Consider the following 9093-nt stretch of genomic DNA (forward strand, 5'->3'; position numbering starts at 1 on the left):
TTTACTCTACTATGGTGAATAACTGATAATGGTATTAAAAGCTTTAAATGACCAGCTGAGATGCAACTATTGATCTCTTCAGATTCAGAGCAAAGAAGAGTGAAGAAAATAAAAACCTCAAGGAAATAGTTCAAAAGAGATATAGACCACGAAAACCACAGATTCCATGGCACTAAAACCAGAACTAGATAGTACCTGGTTACCACTACCCATTGCTTTGGTTGGGGTCACACTAGAAAGTCCCTAACAGAGTGAAAGAAAAACATAGAACAAAATTTAAAAAAATCATAGAAGAGACCAGACTTACTGGTCTAAGAGAGCTAGGTGAGACCCCCAAGATTGTGGCCCTGAGATCCTTCAAACCTGGAACTGAACTCACTTTCAGGTATCGCCTTTTAGCTGAACTATAGACATGTGCAGCCGAGTCAGTTCCAACTCATAGTTACACTATGCACTACAGTATGAAACACTATTGGGTCCCACACTATCCTCACAATTGTATTTATTTTAGAAGATAGGCTTATAAAGTGAATAATGATACCTGTGAAGGGTCCTGAAAAGTATCAACAATAAGACTCCAAAAGGTCAACATTTTTCCCAAAACAAAGTTCAGAATGAAGGGAGGGCCAGAAAAGAAGGACAAATAGAAACAGGGAACCCAGAAAGGGAATAAGCAATGTGCTGTTGCATTGAAGGAATTGCAACTAAGGTATGAAACTCTATTTATATAAATTGTCAAATGGAAAACTAATGTAATCTTTCACCCAAATCAAAATAAAATAATCAAAGACTCTAAATAGTGACACATATAGAAAGGAACTTTTGTATTGTAATAAAACAAATATTATTTGAACTGTGCTTAATTGTAAAATAGCAATATATATATATTAATAATTTAAGAAATAACTGTGTTGGTAAAAGTAAAAAAAAAATGTTTATGTGTTCTCTCTCTGTGTAATACCTTTGCTATTTCTTATAAACCTACAATTCAGGCAGGGTAAAAATATTGAAAATTAAAACATAGATAATGACATATCTTTTTGAGTACAGGTTAAAATAATCTGAAATATTGAGACTAGAGTCTGAATATTAAAAACAGATTGGCATAGATTTTCTTGGACAATGACCATCCATTCAATAAATGTTTTCCAGACAGTTAATATAGCTATAATAAAATTGGATGAAAACAGAAAGGGGATCATATACTGAGATATAAGCCAATGCATACTTGAGAACATTCCTATTGCATGGAAAAATTCTTTAAAAAACATATAGACTTTTGCAAAAATGTCACCAACCACCATTCCCCCAGTAGCATTCTTGACTCAGTTGGGTTATATAATTCATTACAACTGCCATACAGAACCCATAAACACCATCCTCTTAGCTATGGGTTTATTAGGGAAGTTAATATGTCACAATGCAGGATCATAAAATGCTTAGGGCACTGTCAGTACAGTCTCTCCTCAGCTGTGCCTACAGGCAGACCTCTGTCTACCCAGGGAATGTTACAAAACTCTTTTAAGGATACTGATAAATGCTCACAGGGAAAAACCATTCATTTATAAGCATTGCTCTGAATGCACTCATCTCCAGTTCTATGGATTAACAAACCTAGCTCCTCTAGTTACGTGACTGGAGGCATCCCACTTTGCAAGTAAGCATCCTGTCCAAAGTCATTCAGCATTACTTGCTCTATGGACTCTGGTTCTTGGTTCTGCTGCTGCTTCTCTGCCACTCCTCTACTAACACAGCTTTCTGTCATTGGGTCAAGGAGGTTCAATGCAAAGGAATCTCCAGTTTCAGATGATATCCTCCTCTCCCTGGTTCTTATTCTTTGATGGTAGCAAGACGATTCATTTTATACCTACGTAAGAGTTCAAGTTTTCATAATTAACCTTGTTAACAACCACTCACAACTGAATCATATAATCCACAAATATCTTCCCTGAACTTCTCCTATCCAGACCCATCAGGAAAAGGCATTTGATGGAATTTTACAAAAGACTATGTTTAGGAATCCTGGTGTGGTGAAGTGGGTTAATGTGCCAGATTTCAAAGCCATTTGAACTGCAAGGTTGGTGGTTCAAGCTCACCAGCTGCTCCTCGGAAACCCTATATAGGGTCGCCATGAGTTGGAATCGACTTGGCACTTAACAACAACAACATGTTTAGAAGAGCCATTAATTAATGCATTGCACCAGAACTTTGTTCTCATTTTTTTTTTTTAAAAAGTGTAATTAATTCTCATTTTGTGCTACTTTCAATAGGAATACTTAGACCAGCCTCCCTCCTTATCTGGGCAGGAAGCCTTCCTCTCCAACCCCTCTCAAAGAAGGGCCCTAGCACCACGTTCATCCCAGGGATAAAGCCCTGGCCCCTTGAGTCCTGGTGGATGCTGTGGTATAAGCAATAGACTTCTACCTGCAAAGTTAAATATTCAAACTCACCAATCACTCCCTGGAAACCCTATACAGGATCACTATGAGTTGGAACTGAAGTGACGGCACTTAACAATAACGACTTAACAAAGTGATATTTATAAAATTCATGGCCTTCAGTAGATACATTGGTGTGATCCAGATTAAAAGGAATGCATTCGACAGTTTCCAGGATCTTTTAGACTTACTATTATGTCTAATGATTCATATGATCATCAAAAAGTACTACATATGAGAAATTATCTTTCTACATACTCTGATTTTTTTTTTTTTAAAAAGCTATTCTGGTGAAATGCTTTAGAATATACTTGAAATTCTTAATAATCTTTTTGGATTCTCCTGTGAGACTTAACTTGATGATTCTAGTAGTTTTCAACATGCAGGACAGCATATAATTCAATGCAATGATTATTTTTCAGTGTATATGTGACTGCATTGTCAAATTTATTTTATATGCTATGTTCAACAAGTCTGCTTTTTATTTTCTAAGTCTTAACATTTTAGAAATGATAATGTTTTTAAGTTTGTTTGGTCATCCATTATTATATCTAAATGGACACAATATATTTTTACATTTGCCTTTTGTCTTTAGTTTAGTTTAGATTAGTTTACATCCAGGAGTGATATTTTCTTAGTATTATGTTATAACAAAATACATAAATTCAAGAATGTACATATTCACCTATTGGTTAGTATTGAAGTTTGGTTATTGATCATATTTAACCTGGTATTTGTTGAGTGCCATTAGCCATTGTTGCTAATATATAGAGATTATTTTCCATTCTTTAAAGTTACTTTATCTCTCTCAAATTATTTTTAAGTCATTAATATAGTCATACTTAATGGTAATGGTGGTGGTATGCCATGATGTTGATTCCAGCTCATAGTGACCCTGTACAGGGTTTCCAAGGCTGTAAATCTTTATGGGAGCAGAAAGCCTCATCTTTCTCCCATGGAACAGCTGGTGCTTTCAAACTGCTGTCCCTGAGGTTCGCAGCCTGATTCGTAACCACTATGCTACCAGAGGGGACCAGAAAACCTCATCTTTCTCACTCTGAGCACCTGGTGGACTCGAACGGCTCATCTAGCAGTTAACAGTCCAACTTGTAGCACACTATGCTACTAGGGATGATATATTCATGTTGTGGTTGTGGTCAAGTGCTGTGGAGTCAGTTCTCATAGTGACCCTGTATAGGGTTTCCAAGTAGTGGCTGGTAAGTTCAAATCCCTTGTCTTTTGGTTCAAATTGATCTTGTGATTCAGTGCTTATCTTACAGCATCACACCAGGAGTCATATTACATATTTACTAGTTTGGGAACTGCTTTCAATAAATAATATAAAATATAAATTAATACTTTGATATGAAAAGTCAGTTGTTTTCCAAGAAAATTACCCATAACTTTTAGGTGACTCAATATTTTACAAAGTGAATCATGAACTCTATGTCTGATGACCACTATGTAATTCTACAAAATTAAGAGAAATTCACTTAAGATAACTTTGTCTTTGCAGAACATGTACTAGAAAATAATATAACTTTCCTGGCTGTGTGCCTTGGAGTTCACCCTGACTCATAGCAACCCTATACAGTAGGTGTTCTGAGACTGTAAGTCTCATCTTTCTCTCTTGGAGGGGCTGGTAGTTTTGAACTGCTGATTTTGCAGTTAGCAGTCCAATGTATAACCACCATGCTACTAGGGTTCTTTAATAAATCTTCAATACTTAAGAAAGAATTAGGTTTCAACAAGGATAATTTATACAAGTAAAAATATCTTCAAATACCAAGCTGGATTCAGAAAACAATGTGGAAAGATGGGTGTAATTTTTAATATTGAATCTCTTCTGAAAAGAGAGTATTATGAATCAAAACATTCCCCTCCAAAATATGTGCCAACTTGGCTCAATTGTGATTCCCAGTACTGTGTGGTTGTCCTCCTTTTTATGATCTGAAATAATTGTACTATATGTTGCAAATCTTAATATCTGACTGTGAATAGTAAGGTAGAATAAAGATTATTAGGTTATGTTTGTTATGTTAATGCAACACCTTTACTCAGGTAATAGCCCTGATCTCATGTGACAGAACTTTCCTTAGGGTATACCTTGCATTACCTTTTATCTTGCAAAAAATAAAAGGAGAGAGAAATGACTAGAGAAGAGATACTTATTTCCACCAAGAAAGAGGTCTGGAGTGAAACACATCCTCTGGAACCAGGATCCTTATTCTGAGAACTCCCAAACCCAGGGAAAGATTGATGCCAATACACATGGATATATCCAAGGGATAACAGATATTGAAAGGAAACAAAGACATTCACCAAGAGCTGACAGAGAAAGTCTTCACCTAGAACTGGCATCATGAATCCAGATTTCTTGTGTCCTACGCTGAGAGAAAAAAAAATTCTGCATGCTAAAGCCATTCACTTGGAGTCCTGGTGTCAGTTACTGTGCTGTACTGCAAAGTTGGTTTCAATTGCAAGGTTGGTGATTCAATGTCCTTGGAAACCCTATACAGGGTCACTATGGGAAATCACTGACTTGATGACACCTATCAATAAAGCCATTCACTTAGATTCTTGCTGTTGTTTATGTTTAGTGATGTAGAGTCAGTTCTGATCTTTGTTGTTGTTGTCAGGTGCCATCGAGTCAGAACCGACTCATAGCAATCCCACGCACAGCAGTGGAGTCGATTCTAACTCATAGCAACCCTGTATAAGGTTTCCAAGGCTGTAAATCTTTATGGAAGCAGTAAGCCTCAACTTTCTCCCTTGGAACCACTGGCAGGTTTGAACTGCTGACCTTGAGATTAGCAGCCTGACCTGTAACCACTATGCTGCCAGCACATCTACCTTACTCCTTATTGTTGTTGTTGCTGTTAAGTGCTGAAGAGTCAGTTCTGATCCATAGCAAAGGCTGGTGATCCCCACCTTAATCCTTACTCCTTAAAAATTTGTTTCAAAATGGGCATGATTACAGGAAGAGGGGCTAGGATTTCCAATATATCTCAGAATGGAGAAATTTGCCTAGAAGGGTCATGATAAACAATTAGCTGCATTGCACAGATGAAACTAGAAGATATTTGTTGTTGTTATGTGCCGTGGAGTTGGTTCCGACTCTTAGTGACCTTATGCTGAATGAAATTAGTCAATCACAAAAGGATAAATATTGTATGAAACTACTATTATAAAAAGTCAAAAAAATTTGTTCACACAAAAATAAACATTCCTTGATGGTTACCACGGGCACGAGGGGAAAGGACAGTAAATCACTAACTACAGGGTGTTGTTGTTTTGGTTAAGTGCCTGAGATACATACTAACTTGTGTGAAGGAGAAGGCAATATAATTTGAGGGAGGTTTCCAAAAAAATGATAAAAGCAAAGGAAGACATTGGGAATATAAAAGTTACAGGCAACAGGTAAACATTATTGTCACAAATTGAGTTGTATTCCTCCAAAATATGGGTCAGAGTCCTGGTGTGGCACTGTAGGATAATGCACTGGACTGCAAGGTCAACAGTTCAAACTCACCAGCCACTTCTCAGAAATGGTATACAGAGTCACTACGTTGGAACCAACTTGACGGCACTGAACAACAACAACAACAACAAAAATATGTGTCAGCTTGTGTGGGCCATGATTCTCAGTAGTTCAGAAGTTATGTAATATAAGAGTTATGAGATTACCTGCATGATGTGAAGTAATGTGATAAACCCAAAAGAAGATTAAGTATGGGTTGCAATATACTTAATCCCATCACAAATGGTAAGGGAGATTCCCAAGGAGGTGGCCTGCAATACATTTTATCTTACAAGAGATAAAAGGAGAGAGTAGTGAGCAGGGAAGGAGGGATCTACTATCATCAAGAAAGAAGAAGCAAGAGTGGAATATGTCCTTTGGACCTGGAGTCCTTCATTGTGAAGCCCTGAAATCCAGGGAAAGATTGATGCTAAAATTGACAAAAACCAGTACATCAGTATTGGAGGAAGACTTATTACCAATCTGTAAAGTGCAGATAAAATATCTTCAAGGAATGCCGGGCCTGAAAATGCTGAAAGGAGATAAAGACCTTTCTCCTGAAATCAGACCTCTAGTCTCCTAAACTTTGAGAGGATAATTTTTTATTTGTTGAAGTCATTCACCTGTGCTATTTCTATTACTGCAGCACTATATAACTAAGACAACAATTTTATACACAATCGTTAATAATAATAATATTCTAAGAGTGTGCACATTTTAAAGTATTGAAGAGCAGAGATGTCAGCTTGAGGACTAAGGTGCGCCTGACCCAAGCTATGGTATTTTCAATAACCTCATATGGATGCGAAAGCTGGACAGTGAATCAGGAAGGTCGTAGTAGGATTGATGTCTTTGAGTTGTGGTGTTGAAGGAGAATACTGAAAGTGCCATGGGCTGCCAAAAGAACCAATAGATCTGTTTTGGAAGATGTGCAGCCAGAGTGCTCCTTGGAGGCCAGGATGGTTAAGCTTCGTCTCTCATAATTTGGACATATTGTCTGGAGAGAACAGTCGCTGGAAGAAGGATGTCATGCTGGGTAAGGTGGAGGGTCAGAGAAAAAGAGGAAGACCCCCAATGAGATGGATTAGCCAAGTGGCATGTTTGATGGACTCAAGCATGTCAACAATAGTTAGGCTGGCCCAGGATTGGGCAGTGTTTCATTTTGCTGTGCAAGGGGTTGCTCTGAGTCCGTTCCAACTCGATGGCACCTGACAACAACAACAACAAGTGTGTGTACATAGATATGCAAGCTGAACAGGAATGGACAGGAGAATGGGACTATATGCACGAATATATAGGTTTGACAGAGGATATTTCTACCTATGCTACAACTATATCCATGAATATAGTAAAGCATATCTGGTAGTGTAGTGGTTATGAATCAGGCTGCTAACCTCAGTCGGCAGTTGTTAACTACCAGCCATTCCACAGGAGAAAGATGAGGCTTTCTGCTCCCATAAAGATTTGTAGCCTCAGAAACCCTTTGCAGGGTCACTATGAGTTGGAACTGACTCTACGGTACTTAACAACAACAACAACGTGGGGAAAGTTATGAAAACCTCTTATCTGTAATCAAACAACTTGAGGGAATAAGACTCTGGGCCTGGAACTTTAGAACCATAGTCTCAGAACACAATGTAAGTTGGCATAATATAGTTCAAAAAGATAATGCTCTTACTTCTACTTTGTTGAGGAGCAACTAGGGTTTTAAAAGCTTGTGAGTGTCCCTCTGTGGTGACTCATTGTCCAGAGCAAAGAAGAGTGAAGAAAAGCAAAGAAATATGAAAGTATTTATTCCAATGAAGCAGGCAAATTTCAGTATCCATGACCCTGAGACCAGAAGAACCACTACCACTACCAATCATATTACAAGGTCCTGAACACAATAAGAGAAAACATGTGGGAAAAAACTTAAAAGCATAAAAACGTTCAGACTTACTGGTCTAAAAGAAACTGGTGGATCCCCTGAAACTATATGGTCCTTCTAGAACTTCTAGACCTGGAACTAAACTCACCCCTGTGATTCAATTTTCACTCAACCTGTATTGTTGTTGTTAAGTGCTGTCGAGTCAGTTCCAATGCATAGAGACCCTGTATAGAGTCTGAGAAGTGGCTGTTGAATTTGAACCACTGACCTTGTGATTCAAATGCCCTTTCATTCCAGTGCTTATCCTACAGTACCATACCAGGTCTTAGGAAGATCTAAAAAAGTGAACACTAGGGTGCAAATATGCACTCCTTAAAATAACCATAAAAGGACAGCTCTTCCCCAAAGACAAAGTACAGAAAGAAGGAAGTAGTAGGAAATAAGAAGGAATGGAAACTGAAAACACAGGGAGGAAGTGGAGGAAAAAAAGAGAAAGATGTGACATATTGTATTGGACAAATCTACTGCAAAAATAACCCAAAAAACTAGTCAAAGTATTGAAAAAGCAAAGATATCACTTTGAAGACTTAGATATGGCTGATCAAACCCACAATATTTTAAATCACCTTATTACTATTTGTAAGCCATTTACCATCTAAGTCCTACTGGTTGATTAAACTTGATTGAACAACAACAGATGCCTTTGAATTATAGTGTTAACAAAGAATATTGAAGAGTAAGCATATCCATCTTGGAGGAAGTACAGCTAGAATGCTCCACAGAAGCAAAGACAGTGAGACTTAGTCTCAAGTACTTTGGACATATTTTCAGGAAGGGCCTGATCCTGGAAAGGGACTGCATGACTGGTAAAGTAGAAGATCAGCACAAAAGAGGAAGGCCCTCAAGGAGATGTGCTGAAACTGTGGCTACAACAATGGACTCAAATTTAACAACAATGGGCTCAAACTTAGCAACAATTATGCAGATGGTAGAGGCCAGATCATTTCATTTTATTGTATATAGAGTTGTTATAAATTGAAACTGACTTCACAGAACATAACAAAAGAAATCTTTTGTTTTATTATTGAGCATATTTCACTTTGTCTTCATGTTAAATAATTATGAAATACATAAAAGTGAATGGACATTTTCAAATGAATAAGTAAACACATATAAATTCACAATTTTGAGGTAAATAGATTTCTGATGATACATATTTCTTTGCCATTATTGTTGTTGTTAAGTACTGTTGAGTTGGTTCCAACCCA

The sequence above is a fragment of the Chrysochloris asiatica genome, unplaced genomic scaffold (genome assembly GCF_000296735.1).
Source record: "Chrysochloris asiatica unplaced genomic scaffold, ChrAsi1.0 scaffold00068, whole genome shotgun sequence".
Classification (NCBI taxonomy): Eukaryota; Metazoa; Chordata; class Mammalia; order Afrosoricida; family Chrysochloridae; genus Chrysochloris; species Chrysochloris asiatica.